This window comes from Octopus bimaculoides, chromosome 7 (assembly GCF_046866305.1).
Source record: "Octopus bimaculoides isolate indiv1 chromosome 7, ASM4686630v1, whole genome shotgun sequence".
NCBI lineage: Eukaryota > Metazoa > Mollusca > Cephalopoda > Octopoda > Octopodidae > Octopus > Octopus bimaculoides.
Genome location: NC_142934.1, coordinates 79,230,060 through 79,250,059, shown reverse-complemented (window position 1 = coordinate 79,250,059; position 20,000 = coordinate 79,230,060). Strand labels below are relative to the sequence as shown.

At 35.9% G+C, this 20,000-nt stretch overlaps 1 protein-coding gene across 2 annotated transcripts in view; it reads left to right on the top strand.

The window, feature by feature from the left end:
• LOC106873327 (large ribosomal subunit protein uL15m) overlaps positions 1 to 20,000 on the top strand; it is a 251,126-nt gene that overhangs the window by 202,011 nt on the left and 29,115 nt on the right. For both annotated transcript variants that reach the window (XM_089355553.1, XM_089355554.1), the window contains one exon: positions 3,073 to 3,344. The gene's annotated coding sequence lies outside the window, so the exon portion shown is untranslated. The remainder of the gene's footprint in view (positions 1 to 3,072; positions 3,345 to 20,000) is intronic.

The window sequence follows — 20,000 nt, the reverse complement described above, 5'->3', positions numbered from 1 at the left end:
TTGTGTTAAGATAATAGAAAAAAGAATAGAATTTCGAATGTTGGCTCAATAACAGTAATTTTAAGGAGTGTATGTTAGTTACGTGATTATGTATTTCATTGTTTAGGTTTGAATGGTTTTGAAATACGAGGGTGAGTCAAAAAGTAATGCCGTTTTGTTTAGGACAGGTATAATTATCAACACAGGAACATGTATCATACATCAAAATGAAGTTGGTCCTCTGTGGATCACATCCCTATCTCAACATAGTCACCGTTTCTCCCAATAGCAATGTTCCACCTTCGAATGAGAGAATGTATCTCTGCCCTGTAAAATTCTGTTGACTGTTGTTTGAGCCACTTCTTCACTACAGTTTTCATTTCCTCGTCACTGGAATGATGTTTGCCTCTCAAACCCTCTTTCATGGGGCCGAAGAGATGATAGTCCAGTGACGAGGAAGTGAAAACTGTAGTGAAGAAATGGTTCAAAGAACAGTCAACAGAATTTTACGGGGCAGGGATACATGCTCTCATTCGAAGGTGGAACATTACTATTGAGAGAAACGGTAACAATATTGAGAAGTAGGGGTGTGGTCCACAGAAGACCAGCTTCATTTTGATGTATGATACATGTTCCTGTGTTGGTAATTATACCTGTCCTAAACAAAACGGCATTACTTTTTGACTCACACTCGTAACTAAGGATTGAAGTTAAACGAGATTTCATATTATATATATTTGAGAGGATGCATAAAGGTCGTTGATTAGTTATCATTTGTTGTGGTTCACGCAGTATCTTGCAAGAAACAAGTCAGTCCTGTGATTGTTTCTCCAGTTTGCTAGTATTTATTACTAAGCGAGTTCGAGGAGAAGAAATCTCCTATGACAAGATAAATCCACGAACTATTTTCTATTCCCGTTCAAGTAGTAGCTATCATATCTACGAAGCTAACACCCTTTGAAAAACATGCACAACACATGATATTACTTTTCCTTTTCTGTATATCAGAAATTTTGTTCCTTTCTATGATTTTGAGGCGAACGCTGCATTGTATAACAATCCTTTCTACTGTAGGCACAAGGCCTGAAATTTTGGAGGGAAGGGTAAGTCGATTACATCGACCCCAGTACTTGACTGGTACTTAATTTATCGACCAGAGCGTAGCGACAGGTGAAATGCCACTAAGCAGTTTGCCCCGTGTGCTAACGATTGTACTAGCTCGCCGCCTTCGCTGCATTGTATAATAATAGACAACTTTCTGTTGTCTTGAGTTCGTGAACTGATTTCAGTTCATTTAAAGCTAATTCATTTACACTATTCATATTTTTCGAAATGGCATAAAAATCGTCACACTTTCTCTATTTCTATTACTTCTAACTGTATGTATATTATTTTATGGCTAAGTAAGAAATTGTTATTGCCATAACTAAAACGAGCAAATTTCCAGCGCTGAATAATTAATGCAAAAATCATCCGCCGTAATTTCATCGATCTTGATTTCATTTATGAAAAGAAACAAAAAAAAATAGATTAAAATAAACCTAAAGCAAGCCAGATATTCAACTGCAAATTTAATATATCATTTAAGTTCAGTAACGTTGAGTCAGTGACATCCTTATAAAACTTTGCCGAAGGAAAATGTACAGGATATCTTCAGCTCAAGTTTACTAAGATATGTTTGCACGCCTTTTAAAAGGAACGAGAAAATATGTGTCTTGTTACTAATAAATTATATCGATGACCTTTGGCAATGAATGATGTGATGTTGACGTGCATCTTCTTCACCTATTTTTTCTAATTAGTTTATAACCTTATACAGGGTATAAGTTTCATATTTGCTGCTTGTAAATAATTCTTTGTTTCCTTTAGTTTTTCCAAAATTTCTCAACAGTTCCATATGTATCCTTTTCACTTCTGCAAGGAAAATAACCTTCGTTGATGTCTCACGTTGGAGATAATTGGAATGAGTAACGCTAATGACAACTATACTGTTGGCAAGATGATCTATATACTGATTTAATGGAATCATTCAATATGTCCGCCAGCCAACATCATCATTCTATCATGACTGAGATATAAATTCGTTTTTATTAATTAGTAACTCCAGTAATCGGGGTTTCATCGCCGGTCCGCTGAAATTAAGCAAGAACCGAGCTCAAGAAAAAGCAGTTTGGGTAGCTTTAAGGTAGGAAGGTGGATCGAAGAGAAGAGAGCATTGTAAGCTTAATGGTGTTAGCAATTAGGAAAACAACATTGCAGTGACAATGAGGCTAACTTGTTCGTATGAAGAAGCCAATGGGCAAAGCTAAGAGGGAGCGGGAAGGAACATGCAAAATCTTGTAAGCTGAATTCCACAAAAATAGTCCCCTTCCTAATCCATTGTCAAGAAAAGAAGAAAATCTTGTCATACACTTTAAATATTAAAACAAATTGCATTTCTTTTATTATCAAATTCATATTGCCCAAATCTATTTTGTATATCCATTCTTCTACTTTTTTATTTGCTTGTTTGTTTTCTGGGGTTTTTTTGTTTGTTTTTGTTTTTTTTTGTTACTTTTTATATAAATTATCTTAGTATCTGTAAAATTGTTTTTATCAAAATTTTCAAAATGACTAATATCGATGATAATTCTGTCAAAGTTGTAAATTTATTCATAAAAATTTTCTTCGGAAATATTAATAGGATTTTAAAAATATCTTTAATATTAAACGATTTCTCTTCATATTTATTCAGCACCAAGAACTCATTGAATGAAATCTATATCTGAAATGGGTCTTCTCTTCTAGATACATCTTATTTATTGCTAGTTCCATTCCAATACATAATGCTGGTTTTCATTTCTTCCTCTTGGCCGACATCTTCCATAATTACTTTCTATAGAAAAGCCAGATAAAGAATCGAAATCACAAAAACGTGTCCTTTAGGCTTGCACTTTCACGATATATTCACCAGCCACTCGGGAAAGAATTCACCAAACAAGTTCCCCATTTCCTATCTCCTTACCCATCCCTGTTCATTCCATTTTCTTCCCTTATCTCTCTCTTTATATATTATCTTTCTTTCTTTTTCTCACACGCTTTCTTTATTTTCAGACATCGAGACAAGACCCTATGCCTTCCAGTCTACGGGAATCGCATAATTTCTACTTTCTTTCACAAGAGACGTTCCCTGAACGCAAAAACTGGGAGAAAACGAACCCACTGATTAGCTTCTTCTCAATCTGCAGTCATGTGTTAGAAACATCGTTTGTGTAATGCTTCTTCTAGTTATCAGTCAGCTTTGACAAACTTGTATCGGCTGCTGGCGTATCCTGTTCACCCAACCGACATTAATAAAGATTTGCAAACACCAGCGAAGCTTAAAGGTATACACATCACTTTATTTGCAATTTTGATTTCTCACCCCGCCTCCCCTTCTATATCTATCTAACTATATATATATCTGTACCCAACTATCTGTCTATCTATAAATATATATATATTTCTCTCCTATTGTTTTAATTTCTTATTTGTATAACTAGTAAATGCTTTGTCAATATCTATTCACCAACTCGTAAAACAAAATCCTTTGTCACTAGCTCTTCCTTCCAAACCGTCGATTAACTAGATAGCTATTAATCTATTATTCTAATTACGTTAACCAGTAAAACAGCATTATTATTATGATGATTACTACCACTACCACTATTGCTGTTACTGTTGCCGATGTTTTCGTTCTTATTATCATTCAGCTAACGTCAATCTAATTAGATTTTGGTTTAATTCCGTGGAATATTTGTGAGTACAACTAATTGCCAACAAATCAGTCATAATTGTAAATTTGGTTTAGATACTCTGTGACAATTGCTACAGAGGTAAAGGTAAATTACTAAGCTTCCAAATCCCTGCATACTGGTTTCGATTTTCGGTTGAAGCCGACTCACTTCACATACGTAACTAGGCTCTGACATGAATACTGCACAATAGCGTAATTTTATTTCCTTCCACCAGAAATTTCAAGTGTTGCGTCCAAGTCGGGTATTGATATTACGAAACCTTTTTTAAATAATTTACAGCTATCCTAGTTGTCAGGATAACGGACAACTAATAACGTCAATGTTAACTAGTTGTCTCTGTTTCAGACTCAGGCCTGATTGCCGGTGTTACTTCAACTCCTGAATGAAAATGATTGGAAAAGTGGCTAGTTGATGTGAAAATATAATATTGTATTTTGTTAATACAGTAATCCCTCGAATATCGCAGATGTTACGTTCCAGAACCCCCCGCGATAAATGAAAATCCTCGAAGTAGAAACAGTACTGTCCTGTATTTTTTTTTCTTTTTTGTTATTTTTATAATTTCTATATATTTATTTTATTATAAATGGAAAACAACACCACGGAGGAATCGACGTAAGCTTAAATAATAAACCACGATAGGTGAACCTCGATATGGAGAGGAATTATTGTAATAATATGCCCATTCTATTAACTCATATATGAGTGCCAGTTTTTTTTTTATAACACGTTTTTTTTAAATGAAGACAGACGGACGAACGGACAGATAGATAGATAGATAGATAGATAGATAGATAGATAGATAGATAGATAGATAGATAGATAGATAGATAGATAGATAGATAGATTTCTGAACAGCTGTTGATGAAATGAGAATCAGATAAATTACTGAAGTTGGTATAATACACTAACACCTCATGATTGCGATGCCCCAGCGTGGCCGCAGTCCAAAGACTGAAACAAGTTCAGACCTCATAAAAAAGAAAAGGAAAGAAAGAAAGAAAGAAAGAAAGAAAGAAAGTGAGAGAGAACTTCTATTTAATGTAGTACTCTTTAAACTTAGGATGATGAGCAGACGAAATTGTTAGCGCGTCGGGGAAAAACACTTCGCAGCATTTGTCAACTTAGCGTTCTGAGTTCAAATTCCGCCGCGGTCGACTTTGCTTTTCGTCCTTTCGGGGTTCGATAAAGAAGATTTTGTTCCAAAATCCGAAACCAATATTCTTTAATCTTAATTCTGAGTTCAATATTTTTTCCACTCACTAGAATTACAAAAATAAATACAAACTGCATAAACACAAGAACAGACGGGTTAAAAACAGAACTTTCACATAGCGCTTGACCGGTTAGAAATAGCAGTCAAGTCTCCACCAAGTAACACCCTACCGTCTTTAAAAAGGTGGATATATATAGTTCAGTGTTATTTCCGTTATATAAAAAAAAGACATGCTGCTTCCGGCTGGAATGATCAGAATCACTTAATATAAGAAAGTCATTTCATACTAAAGAGGATATTGAACTCCCGCTGATTTTACCGAATTATGAAATCTATTGGGAAGCATGCAACTACTCTTTTACTCTTTTACTTGTTTCAGTCATTTGACTGCGGCCATGCTGGAGCACCGCCTTTTAGTCGAGCAAATCGACCCCAGGACTTATTCTTTGTAAGCCTAGTACTTATTCTATCGGGTCTCTTTTGCCGAATCGCTAAGTTACGGGGACGTAAACACACCAGCATCGGTTGTCAAGTAATGTTGGGGGAGGACAAACACAGACACACAAACATATACACACACACATACATATATATATATATACGACGGGCTTCTTTCAGTTTCCGTCCACTCACAAGGCTTTGGTCGGCCCGAAGCTATAGTGGAAGACACTTGCCCAAAGTACCACGCAGTGGGACTGAACCCGGAACGATGTGGTTCCTACGCCTATTGTAAAGTAAAATACATCTATCACCATTTACCACAGGAGTTTGGTTCCAAAACAACACAATGATAAATGAATAGGATAAAGGAATCATTTTCATGTTGTTGGTAAATGGAATGAATGGTAGATTCATTGACACCAAACTCGCGATACATCGTCACGCATTTTCTTGATCGTCTCTACCTTTTCCTGTAGAGAGTACACTCGTCTCCATCGGCTGTTTGGATCACATGCCTTCGTATTTTTCTGTTCACTGGTCCCGCGTTGATGGGTATGATTACGTAAATCCGTATACAAAAAAATACACAGCCATGCAGCACGATCATGTAAGCACAAACGGTAGTCAATACATTCTGGATAGCTGAGCATTGGCGGGGTGGATGTTCGGGTATGTTTTTGCGATACATGCAGAACCTTCGACTGATCATTAGACTGTGTCATCACAGCTCAATGCGTGACAAGCGTAATACGGTTAACTATTGAGCAAACCGTGTTATACCGGACCAGTGACGAATGAATCAGTGATAAACGAGGCTACATGTACTGATCTGAATTCAAACGCAGATTTAAAGCCGTCAACAAAAGCTAACCATAGATTCGTAAATAATTGTAATTATTTTCCTTCTCCACCGAAGTTTCAAACGATAAATAAATTCCACCATTTGTTATCTGCTTCCAAATAATGTACTGATTTAATGAAATATAACCAAATACCTGTGATGAAATACCAAATGAACAAGAGTAATATTAAATGCCTTCAATTAATCAAATTTCTTCAAAGAATTTTTATTTCTGATTGGCAGTATTAAGGATAGTATTAATCTCAGTAATTCTGTTGTAAAATCATTAAGAATCTACATGGCCCCCACGACTTCGGTGAGTTGTAACTACCTATAATAATAGTATATAAAAAAAAAATGGTGATTTTTTTCTTTTTTTATTCTTTTACTTGTTTCAGTCATTTGACTGCGGCCACGCTGGAGCACAACCTTAAAAGGTATTTTAGTCGAAGAAATCGACCCCAGGACTTATTCTACTGTTCTCTTTTGCCGAACCGCTAAGTTACGCGGATGTAAACACACCAGCATCGGTTGTCAAGCGATAGTGGGAGGACAAACATAGACACACACACACACACACACGTATGTATGTATGTATACCGTAACCGCATAACTGAAACGAGTAAAGGAGTGTGTGTGTGTGTGTGTGTGTGTGTGTGTGTGTGTGTGTGTGTGTGTGTGTGTGTGTGTGTGTGTATATATATATATATATGGGAGAATATACAAATAATAACAACAGACGAGGACAGGTGGTGTAAATAACAAAAGTATATATTAGTATGACGCTCGGGAATACGGAAAGTCTTTGACGTTTCGAGCTACGCTCTTCAACAGAAAGAATACGGAGACAAGGAGAAAAACACGGAGAAAAAAAATTGAATAGTGTTCAGTCAACGGTCAATCATAATAATGGCCGATCATAACAATGGCTGACCGGACGGACTTCTTTCAGTTTCCGTCTGCCAAATCCACTCACAAGGCTTTAGTCGGCCCAAAGCCATAGTAGAAGGCACTTGCCCGAGGTGCCACGCAGTGGAACTAAACCTGGTACCATGTGGTTTGTACCAAAGAATATGGGATCTGAAGTGTCTCAGCCATAAACGCAAGACACAAGTGGTAACTGGATACAAAACGTTGTCAATTCTACAGGCGATTCAGTAAATGTTAGTGCATCCACATGCGATTAACATGAATAGAATAAATCCTTAAAATCTGGAATTGGCAGGGAAATTGTGTATAAATTAACAAAAAGAATTGTCGATAGAAATGTCAGCTTCATGTCTGTGACATAGCGAGTTATTATGCTGAACCATTCTAATTATAGTGTGCAATTTTGACCTCAGACTGATATAGACAGAACTGACATGTTCTTAAGGTTATTCATTTATGCAGTTTAAAATTCAAAACGTAAGTTAGAACTTGGCAGAAGACCAGAAATTCCGAGTGAGGGGAGAGATTCGATTACATTGACCCAGTATTCAACTGGTATTTATTTTAGCGACCCCGAAAGAATGAAGGGCAAAGTGGACCTTGGCGGAATTTGAACTCAGAACGTAAAGACGGACGAAATGCAGCTAAGCATTTTACTCGGAGTGTTAATGATTCTACCAGCTCTTCGCCTTTATATAACGAAATATTAATAACAGTGATTCAAATAGTCAAACGCTATTTATAGGAAGAATTCACAAAAAAAAAACAACAGACGAAGACAGGTGGTGTAGAAAACAAACAGATGTATTAGTATAACGCTCGGGAATAGAAAAAGTCTTTAACGTTTCGAGCCTACGCTCTTCCACAGAAAGGAACACAGAAAGAAACAAGAAGAGAAACAAGGAGAGAAAAAAATGTGTGTAGTGGTTACCGATCTATCATGGCGAATGCCGGACAGAAGGGTCACACAGGAGAGTTAAGAAGAAGGGGAGGAGGTAACATCTTATCTATGAGATGGTGATGAATCCTATAAAAATAGAGTATCTCTAAAGATTTTAATTACATGTAGGATATCTTGGATTACCGAGCTGATAGAATGCAACACATTCAGTAAAAATATTGGAGGGTTAGTATCTTATCAATGTGTCAGTGATCCCGTCTGCATAACAGTAAAGAGGTATTCCGTAGGAACAAGAGAGCATCACTATTTGCAGTACTTTAAAACTGACGGATAATGCATTAGTTCGTAGTAAAATGTTCAAATCCTGGCCAAGCTTTCTGCCAGAGTTCGATGATACCCGTTCGATTCAAACTGTTTATGGAGATAAAATTCGGAATCTGATTTCATTGGTCTTGGTCTGTGCTTGGCAAAAACTAATCCATATCAGAGTGTGATCGATATATAATTCTAAAAAGCTCACGAAGACAAACATATTTACTTCCAAAAATTCTAGCAAAATGTACAATGCTCCTAAAGGTGACGAGCTGGCAAAATTATTAGCACGTCGGACGAAATGATCAGCTACATTTGTTCCGGCTTTTTACGTTCTGAGTTCAAATCCTGCCACGGTCAACTTTGCCGTTCCTTTCATCACTTCTCGCGTGGATGAAATAAAATACCAGTCAAGTTACTGTGGTCGATATAATCGATTTGTTCGTTCTCCTCAAAATTACTGACCTTCAACCCTACAACGGATGAATGTCCAATGCCAGAGAACGTTGGGATCTCGATCACTTTACACATCAGGGAAATAGGTATCCGGCCTTGTGAGCCCTAGGGTTCAAGAAAAACAAAATACATTCACGAGTATGTTATATAATAAGTTATCCCAACATTTACAGGAGAGAAAAATTCAATAATAATTCCGAAAATAAATATACAATGCTAAGTGGTACACTCCAAAAAAAAAAACAAGATCTAGGTAATTACTGATTTGCTAAAATGGGTCACGATAGCAAAAGATTGTAAAATGCCTGACTAGGTGGGAAGTATGGGATCTTTCTGATTTGGCGGGCACCATTTTTTATTTATGTTTTGTTTAGTGTGTTTTCTACCGAACTTTCAAACTTTGTATACTTGTATATTTTGTGTTATAGAACAGAGAAAAAGTTTTATATTCGAAGTTATTTCATGTTAAAAGTTGTCGTATTTCGATAATTTCAACTAATCACTGACATCTAGTTGATGTTGACAAACAACGGCACTAATTTTATTCAAATGAAAAGATCCCATTACACCGCACAACGTTTTGTTGACAATTCACAGCAGTAATTTCTTTCACCTCAATAGACATCAGTGACTGGTTTAAATTATCGAAGTACGACAATTTTAACACGAAATAACTTTAAAAAGATAAAATTTTCTCAATAACACTAAGAGTAAAAGATGTTTTATATGACACATTCTACCAGTGTCCCAAGTTTGAAAGTGTTTCGTTAAGAAAACAAGTGGCGCCCGCCAAATCAGAAAGATCCGAAGTATCTATTTTACAATTTCTTTCTGTGATTTTAATGACTGGCATAAGAAATAATTGGTGAACTTCGATTGTTGATGGAGTAAGTAGTGTTATTTGAAGTTGGTATTCATAAACAGTTGACGCTGTTTACTCTTTACATTCTGAGAGTAAATCCCACCCTTGTTGTATTTGTTCTTGGTGTCTCGGGTAAAACAAAATAAAACATTCAAACACCAAAAAAGAATTTGCATCTTTATTTGAGTGAGGACATAACAAGGCCATTGATTGCTCAATAGAAGAAGAAGAAGAAGAAGAAGAAGAAGAAGAAGAAGAAGAAGAAGAAGAAGAAGAAGAAGAAGAAGAAGAAGAAGAAGAAGAAGAAGGGCTTTCCCACCTTGGCTTTTGTATATCTCAGACTAAATTGGTTAATATTTCATTATCTTTTACTAAGACGGCAGGGTTGGTTTCAATGGAAATTTGAGTGCTATTTCTAGAGAAGGTCGAGTGACCACGTAAAAGTTCTCAAATTGACTTGTGATTTCTGTTGTGTGTGGTGTTGGTACATTGTATTTCAGATTGTTGCAAAAAGTACAACAGTGTTCCGACGTGTCTTTTACAAAGCACTAATACTCGATATTCCACGCAATACGACGTTACTATTTCCATCTTAACAGCCTATCAAAGTGTCAATGGAGCTTTTCTCCAAGCTAGAACGAAATAATTCTCTATATTGTTAGCTTTTATCTTATTCTGCGCTGCTATAAATAAAGTGTTTACACAAAATTATTTATAGGCGTAGAAGTGGCTGTGTGGTAAGTAGCTTGGTTCCGGGTTCCGAGTTCAGTCCCACTGCGTGGCACCTTGGGCAAGTGTCTTCTACTATATATGTGTGTGTGTGTGTGTGTGTGTGTGTATGTTTGTGTGTCTGTTTGTCCCCCCCAACATCGCTTGTGATGGTGGTGTGTTTACGTCCCCGTAACCTAGCGGTTCGGCAAAAGAGACCGATAGAATAAGTACTAGGCTTACAAAGAATAAGTCCTGGGGTCGATTAGCTCGACTAAAAGGCGGTGCTCCAGCATGACCACAGTCAAATGACTGAAACAAGTAAAAGAGTAAAAGAGTAGATATATATATATATATATATATATATATATATATATATGACAGGGGTTTAGTATGCATTCTAATATATCACGTGAATGTTATTCTATGCTCTGAGTTCAAATCCTGTTAAAGTTTAACGTAGCTTTCATCCTACAGATTAGATGAATATCAAAAGGATAGGTTCCTATAGACTATGCTGTCACAGATATCCTTTCAAATTTAGCCTGGTGCTACGTTGATTTAACTGGCAGTTAACCATTTTGGTTAGTAGGCCTAATCTGTCACTCTTGGATGCGCGGGTTGATTTTATTGTAAGCGTTCGAACCAGGGTCACAGTCTGAAGATAGATAATACGATAGATCTTCTGCTCTGATCCCATGGTCCTTGCAAGATTTTCATTAGTATTATCCATCATTTTGATCTGATCCCTGACTCGGTTAAAAACAAAAATATAAAATAAAAAAAGAAATTAAAACGTAATATCAGTTAAGTTTCCAATAGTCTGAACCAAAAGCAGAGTTTACGTCTCTAATGCTCTTCTGACTATCATGAACGCCACAAATTCCTTCCCCGTTCTTCTTTAATATATTTATGATTTATCAAATCAAAACTAACCAGTATATATTATTAATGGAACTTTAATATTATTTATTCCTGAGAAAAAGTTGTACAAAGAGGTGCAGCACTAAAATACATATACACATGTGAGTGTGTGCGTGCATACACACACACACACACACACACACACATATATATATATATATATATATATATATATATATATATATATATATATATATATATATATATATATATATATATATATACATATATAGATATAGTACGTATGTATAAAATATATACACATATAAAAACATAAATACATACATATATATATATATATATTTATAATTTCTTTTACGATATATATAAGTAAATTATTAATAAAAATTCTATTATACTTGAAATTACACCAGGGCAATAATTGCACTATAATTTAACCATGAAACAAACTCCTCATGGATGAGTCATGCGTGCAGAAGAAGTTTTCTACAGATGTTAAATGACTTCCCTACCAGGGGCAACTGCGTGAAGCTATTAATATAAAAATCTATTTTTGGGAGAGAGGGGGTCAAAAGTAATCTTGTTAGTTCCACAAGAATCTTGGGGCAACGACCGGACATTCGAACACAATTGAAAATACGTCAAACATTCAGGCGGTTTTTAACAGAAGTGGAAAGAAATGGAGCTGCCTACCCCCACAACCCCACCTACCGCCATCACTAACACTATCACTGTCCTCCCTGACCATCCCCAACCACTAACACCACTACCGTTACTAGCAGCGATATCACCACCCAAGAAATGACCACTGTTTCTTCTCAACTTCTATTACGTGTTTATTAAAAAAATCAAATGAAACCTAAGTATTTTTATACTTTAATTCCTTTACTTTTAGGATTGTTAGATCGACGTTCCTTACTAATTTTCTTTTTGCCCTCATAACGAGAAATAATTGTTGTCGGAATCGGATAAATTGCAAAACTAAGGGTCTGCCACTATAGAAGAGTTTTCCTCCACAACCCCAAAGTCCGCAGGAATAAATCCCGATATTTAAATAGAATGGATAAGTATGCAATTGTAGCACTAGATTACGTATATGCATTAAGATATATATATATATATATATATATATATATATATATATATATATATATATATATATATATATATGTGTGTGTGTGTGTGTGTGTGTGTGTGTGTGTGTGTGTGTGTGTGTGTGTGTGTGTGTAGACAGATAGATTGATAGATAGATGTACATATATCTATAATTATATGTGTGTATATGTATATATATATATATATATATATATATATATGCATATATGTATATATATATATGTATATATGTATATATATATGTATATATGTATATATATATATATATATATATATATATATATATATATATATATATATACACATATATATTGTGTGTATAGAGAGATAGATTCGATATATAGATAGATAGATAGATAAATTGATAGATAGATAGCTAGCTAGCTAGCTAGATAGATAGATAGATAGATAGATGGATAGATATGTATGTATGTATGTATGTATCTGCATATATACGCATACAAATACATATGTATATGTTTGCATATAGCTATATACATTTTACATGCATATATGTTTATATGTACCCACGCATATATGTATGGATGCAGGTAGATATGTATATCTACATGCACACACACACACATACACACACACACACACACACACACATATATATATATATATATATATATATATATATATATATATATATATATATATATATATTTATTTATTTATATATGTATGTATACGTATGTGTACGTGTATGTATGTATGTACTATTTATATTAACATGAATTCATATTCAAATAGGAGTGTATATGCTGTTAGCAATACCGGCATACATATATGATTGTAATAATTTGTTAATTTTTTTTTTTTTTTTTTCCTTTTTCTTTCATCGCCTTTTTTTTCTTTCTTTCTTTCTATATTCACTTCATCTAGAAACTAATCTCATATGATACAGAAAAATTAAGGCCTAAGAGGAATGGCATTATTGCTTATTTGTACGGTCACTTGGTTGATTAAGTTTTTACATAACAAGATGATTGTGTACTTGATTCGATGATTGATTAGCAAATTAAAATGTTGCGATGGTTTGCTTCAGTGATTATATAAATATAATGATGACGACGACGACAACGATGATGATGATATCAGTAATAGTAACAACAGTCATAGTAGTAGTGGTACTGATGACACTGGCATATCCATTTATTTTGAGGTTAAAAAGGTATGCAAAAATCACTAAAGTGGAAAAAAAAGGAAAGTATTCCTTACTGCTATGGTATTTGAGCGTCACAGCCCAGCCGACGTGACGGTGGTGTTTCAAGCTATAACTCGAAGTAGCTGGCAGTTCGCATTTCGCCTCTCGCCGTCTCTGTTTAAGGGGTTCATGCCTATGCCTGAAACACTAGGCTGGTGATATCAAATGAAGAGTCAAAGACTATTGATATACAAGTTAGTAGATACAGTTCACTGTAGTTACTAGATTTCATGTGTATATGTTGTTTGCACTCCGTCGCTTACGACGTCGAGGGTTCCAGTTGATCCGATCAACGGAACAGCCTGCTCGCGAAATTAACGTGCAAGTGGCTGAGCACTCCACAGACACGTGTACCCTTAACGTAGTTCTCGGGGATATTCAGCGTGACACAGTGTGACAAGGCTGACCCTTTGAATTACAGGCACAACAGAAGCAGGAAGTAAGAGTGAGAGAAAGTTGTGGTGAAAGAGTACAGCAGGGTTCGCCACCATCCCCTGCCGGAGCTTCGTGGAGCTTTAAGTGTTTTCGCTCAATAAACACTCACAACGCCCGGTCTGGGAATCGAAACCGCGATCCTATGACCGCGAGTCCACTGTCCTAACCACTGGGCCATTGCGTCTCCACTACACGTGTATATAAACAGAATGATAATCTGTTTCTCTGGGATTGATCACGTGGTGTAGACTCTTCTGATGAGACTCCAATAAGGATCGAAAATAGGCTAAGGTTGTTTATCAGTTTTGCTTTTTTTTTCTGTCTACAGAGAAATAGGTAAAATTGACACATTTGTATGTCTACTACCAAGGTTTGCGTAAATTTGTTCGTGCCATCTGTCTGTATGCAGGCACCATGGTGTGGTCCCATGCTCCAGACCAACAACACATCTGACTAATTATTTCGTTGTCTTGAAATACATATGTGCCTATATGTATGCTTGTACACAAACGCACACACACAAACCTCTGTGTGTTGAACGATGAAAATAAGGGCTTAACACTGCATTGGTGGATAGAATTTCTTTATCTGTGTGTTAACGTTACCATTGGTTTCATGTTAAAGGAAATACAAAAAATATCTTAATATCTTAGCAATTTTCCAAGCATACACCTAGTTAGATAGATAGATAAAATATTATTATAAAATCTGGTAATTAATCATATATTAATTAATATCGATTAATTATCAGGAGGCCAGCACATCTAAAGAATCAAAGAGATTCAGAAATAGTATCTGCAATCTCAGATAGATAGATAGATATAATGTGTGAAGGCGCGTGGCTTAGTGGTTAGGGCATTCGGCTCATGATCGTCAGGTCGTGAGTTCAATTCCCGGCGACGCGTTGTGTCCTTGAGCAAGACACTTTATTTCACGTTGCTCCAGTTCACTCAGCTGGCAAAGTATTGCCTGTATTTCAAAGGGCCAGCTTTGTCACACTCTGTGTCAAGCCGAATCTCCCTGAGAACTACGTTAAGGGTATACGTGTCTGTGGAGTGCTCAGCCAGTTGCACATTAATTTCACGAGCAAGCTGTTCCGTTGATCGTATATATATATATATATATATATATATATATATATATATATATATATATATAGCACTCCGTCGGTTACGACGACGAGGGTCCCAGCTGATACGATCAACGGAACAGCTTACTCGTGATATTAATGTGCAAGTGGCTGAGCACTCCACAGACACGTGTACCCTTAACGTAGTTCTCAGGGAAATATAAATAAACGGGATATATATTTCAAATTTTCAGCTTTCATTGAACTATCTGAAACTTCGTTGTCACTGTTACCGCCCTTCTTGTAAAGGTATTATAATAAATATGTGCTCTTTTACTCTTTTACTTGTTTCAGTCATTTGACTGCGGCCATGCTGGATTGACGCTGCACTGCCTATTATAAATGCATAGAAACGAAATAGCATCTAATTAACTGGCAAACTTTTATCCGCGACTATTCTGAGTCTCTAGCACACCGTTGCGATTTATCCTTCGTTGTCTCTTCAAGCAGCTAACAAGTGCTGCAACTAACCCTGATCAAGGACGAATGGAAGTGAATTTCAGAAAGGGTACTCTACCCTACCGTGTAAAGGGGCTTTCGATTGGACTAGTCACAATACCCAAGATGTCTTGGTTCTGCGGCCCTTAACCAGCCAGGAAGGTTACAATGCAGAAAGTAGAGCAGAAGGCGGCGAGCTGGCAGAAACGTTAGCACGCCGGGCGAAATGCTTAGCGGTATTTCGTCTGCCGTTACGTTCTGAGTTCAAATTCCACCAAGGTCGACTTTGCCTTTCATCCTTTCGGGGTCGATAAATTAAGTACCAGTTACGCACTGGGGTTGATGTAATCGACTTGATCCGTTTGTCTGTCCTTGTTCGTCCTCTTTATGTTTAACCCTTTGTGGGCAATAAAGAAATAAGAAAGTAGAGCAGAATGTGACAGCAGTGGAGTACCCAGCAGTCATGGCCTTGATGCGGCCTAGCCCCCTTAGAGCGTAAGAAATTAAGGAACAAAACTCCTGCATGGAGTGGTGGGGTCGGGGCGTCTACTCTGAAGACCTTCTACTGTTCAGCTCTCCCTAGAATCTCTTACTAACTTTAATAACTCCTTCTCTTGCGGAATAACTACGTAATTCTATCACTTGTCATTTTATTATCGATACCGTCTCAACTCTCAGTCGTACTCTCTTTCAGCCCTAGTGTGGCTAGCCCACAATCTCTCAGCCCCCAGTGTCTCAGTTCTCCTTTGTCTCTTCCCTAGATGTTTCAGCCTTGTTGCATATCGGCCTTCAATCTCTCAGCCATAAAGTTTTCAAGAGTAAAAAAAAAAACAGCTCAAAGCTGATCTTTTACTCTTGAAGCCTGCAATAATCTACAGTTTCCTCGCTGCCCACTATTTCCCTACAGGCATTAAATCCACAGAAGAGAAAACAGAATATCAAGTACTTGAAATCCACCAATCTAGGAAGGCCTTCAAAAGCTATAAGCACTGCTACTTCTATTCAGACTAAATAATTTCTAAAAGAAAAAATCTTTTTTAAAAACTTACATGAAAAAAAAAGAAAAGAATTTAGTAGGGAAACCTATTGAAGTTTCACAATATTTCTTCTGGTTAAAACAGTTAAAGTAGTTTCTTGAAATCGACAGTTTCTAAAACTGTATTTCATTTCCATTTAATAGTTTAGAGTAGCAGTATCTTAAAACATTGTTTAAAATAGATGCTTTGGCATCACATTAAAATTAAATTTTGCCTGGAAAATATCTCTTTCTGTATAGAAAGACAATCCTTTTCAAAATTTTTATTCCTGGTAGCAAGAATTATATTTCCTCAACTTTGAAAATCTGAAGAAAATGTTCCCTTTTGATGACATTCACTATTACAATTTCCATTTTTGTGCTTGTGGCAATAAGGAAAGAATTTCATAAATTTCATTCTTTTCATGCATTTACTTTTTTTAAATGAAAATTTCTCTTTTTCTTTTTTTTTTTGGCATTGTTTTAGCAAACAAAATAATATTTTTAAAAAGAAATAGAGAAAGAGAAAGAGAAATAGAGAGAGAGATATGTATCCGGTCTTTCAAACAAGAATATTATTGTTGTTACTGCTTGTGCCTATAGAAGAAAAGATCATTATCATTATTATTATTATTATTATTATTATTATTATTATTATTATTATTATTATTATTATTATTATTATTATCACTATTATTATTAGTAGTAGTAGCAGTAGTAGTAGTAGTAGTAGTAGTAGTAGTAGTAGTAGTAGTAGTAGTAGTAGTAGTAGTAGTAGTATTTGGCTCCCCTACATTGTGGATTAATAACGGATGAGACTACATCAAAAAATATCTTTTTAAGCAGAATCTCTAAATAGGGTGACTTATTTATTTGTAGGGTAAAAAAAAAAGACAAATTATTTACTTTTTGTGTCAACCATAAACAATTAGAAGGGTGGGTGTTAAAAACAATTCCCCACCCCCCACCCCCAAAGAAAAAAACAACGAACACATTTTTACATACAGAAGAGTGTAAAAATCCAGTTCGTCAACAGAAGGTATTTCACAAGAAACAAATAATGATTTTTCTGACAAAAAATAACATAATTTTAAGCAATTTAAATGACTCATAAAATTATAACAACTGCAGTAAGAACACAAAATTCGTTTCGCCAAACAAAAGAATGAAAAGAAAACTCGAACTCAGGAATAGGTAAAGCGTTTCCGGCCTCTTTTTTCGCTGAGGTTACCTCAAATAAATGATCTAGAGAAGAAAAATCTATATCATTACTACTCAATGTGATGGTCCGCTGAGCGGTGCCGGTCCGCGAGCCATCAGCTGCCGGTACGCGGCGAGTTTCCAGAAAAGAAAGAAACATTATAAAATGCTTATGTAATATTGTATTATTTGTTTACAAAATAAATATAAGATTTTAAAAATTGTCAACTGTTATTATATTCATTATATATATTGGCTCCTGTATAAATTAATATTACTAAGAAATATTACCGGTCCCTGGCACATTGGAAAAAAAAACTGCCGGTACGCCATATCAGATTTTGCGAGGACCCTTTTAGCCATTTGATGTATCAAAAAATCCTATTATATTTTTATCTACATTATTTACATTATTTACATTTGACGGATATTTGTCTTCATTTTGTTTGTTGTTAACACAACGTTTCGGCTGATATACCCTCCAGCCTTCATCAGGTGTCTTGGGGAAATTTCGAATCTACGTTCTCATTCCTAAGGTATTTTTCGCTGTTATTATTATTATTATTATTATTATTATTCAGATCACTGCTTGGAATCGAACTCGGAATCGAATTTCGAATATTGGGGTTAGTAGCTCACGCTCTTAACCACTACGCCATATGCCCGAGTTCGATTCCAAGCAGTGGCCTGCATAATAATAAGAATAATAACATCAAAAAATACGTTAGGAATGAGAACCCAGTTTCGAAATTTCTCCAAGACACCTGATGAAGACTGGAGGGTATATCAGCCGAAACTTTGTGTTAACAATAAACAAGATGAGGATAAATATCCGTCAAATGTAAATAACATACATAATTCTCATCTCTTAAATATAGAACTGTATATTTTTATCATTAAATATTTTATTTTTTTATTCTTTTATTTGTTTCAGTCATTTGACTGCGGCCATGCTGGAGCACCGCCCTCTGAAGAGTTTTAGTCGAGTAAATCGAACCCAGGACTTATTTCTTAAGCCTAGTACTTATTTTATCGGTTTGTTTTGCCGAACCACTAAGTTGCAGGGACGTAAACACACCAACATCGGTTGTCAAGTGGTGATGAGGACAAACACAGACACAAAGACACACACACACATACATACATATATATATATATATATATATATATATATATATATATATATATATATATATATATATATATATATATATATATATATATGTATGTGTGTGTGTGTGTGTGTGTGTCTTTGTGTCTGTGTTTGTCCTCATCACCACTTGACAACCGATATATATATATATGTATGTGTGTGTGTGTGTGTCTTTGTGTCTGTGTTTGTCCTCATCACCACTTGACAACCGATGTTGGTGTGTTTACGTCCCTGCAACTTATATATCAGTTTCTAGCTACCAAATCCACTTACAAGGCTTTGATTGGTTTGAGGCTATAGTAGAAGGCACTTGCCCAAGAAGGCACTGAACCCAGAACCATGTGGTTGAGAAGAAAGATTCTTACCACACAGCTACGTCTGCATCTATTGTTAGGAACTGTATGAAAAAATTGTTAAAATATTTTGTGTACCGTAGAAGTATAAGGAATTTATTGAAGGTAAATTTTAACCACAAAATTTGATATGGACCCCCCTCAAGGGTCTTGTGGACCCTGATTGAGAACCATTTGCCTATAAGGTAAGATGTATCCATACCTCAGTCCCATTGCGACATTGAGAAAGAAAACATAACTTATCTCTGCATCTTGGAAAGCTCAGATTTCCTATGCTTTAAAAAGATTAATTGCAGGCACCCATACATGCCTCGAAAGAGGAGCATTCAATGAAAACTGGTGACGAGAGTAGATTTAGCAAGTCATTGCGAGTGGTAACAACAACAACAACAACAACAACAACAGCAACAACAGCAGCAGCAGCAGCAGCAGCAGTGATATCACACATAGGAAGGAATTTCAACCATGTTTCGTGGTCTGCTACCACAACAGCTGCTTTATAGGATCCAGTTAGCTGAAGACATCATCAGGAGGAACCACGTCCGGTTTCGGCCCCTACTCCTCTACCGTTTTGACGTGGCGGGGCCACCCCCTTTCGGAGGTGTCTTCAGCTCTGGTGTTGGGTGCATGTCTTCTTTCACTGT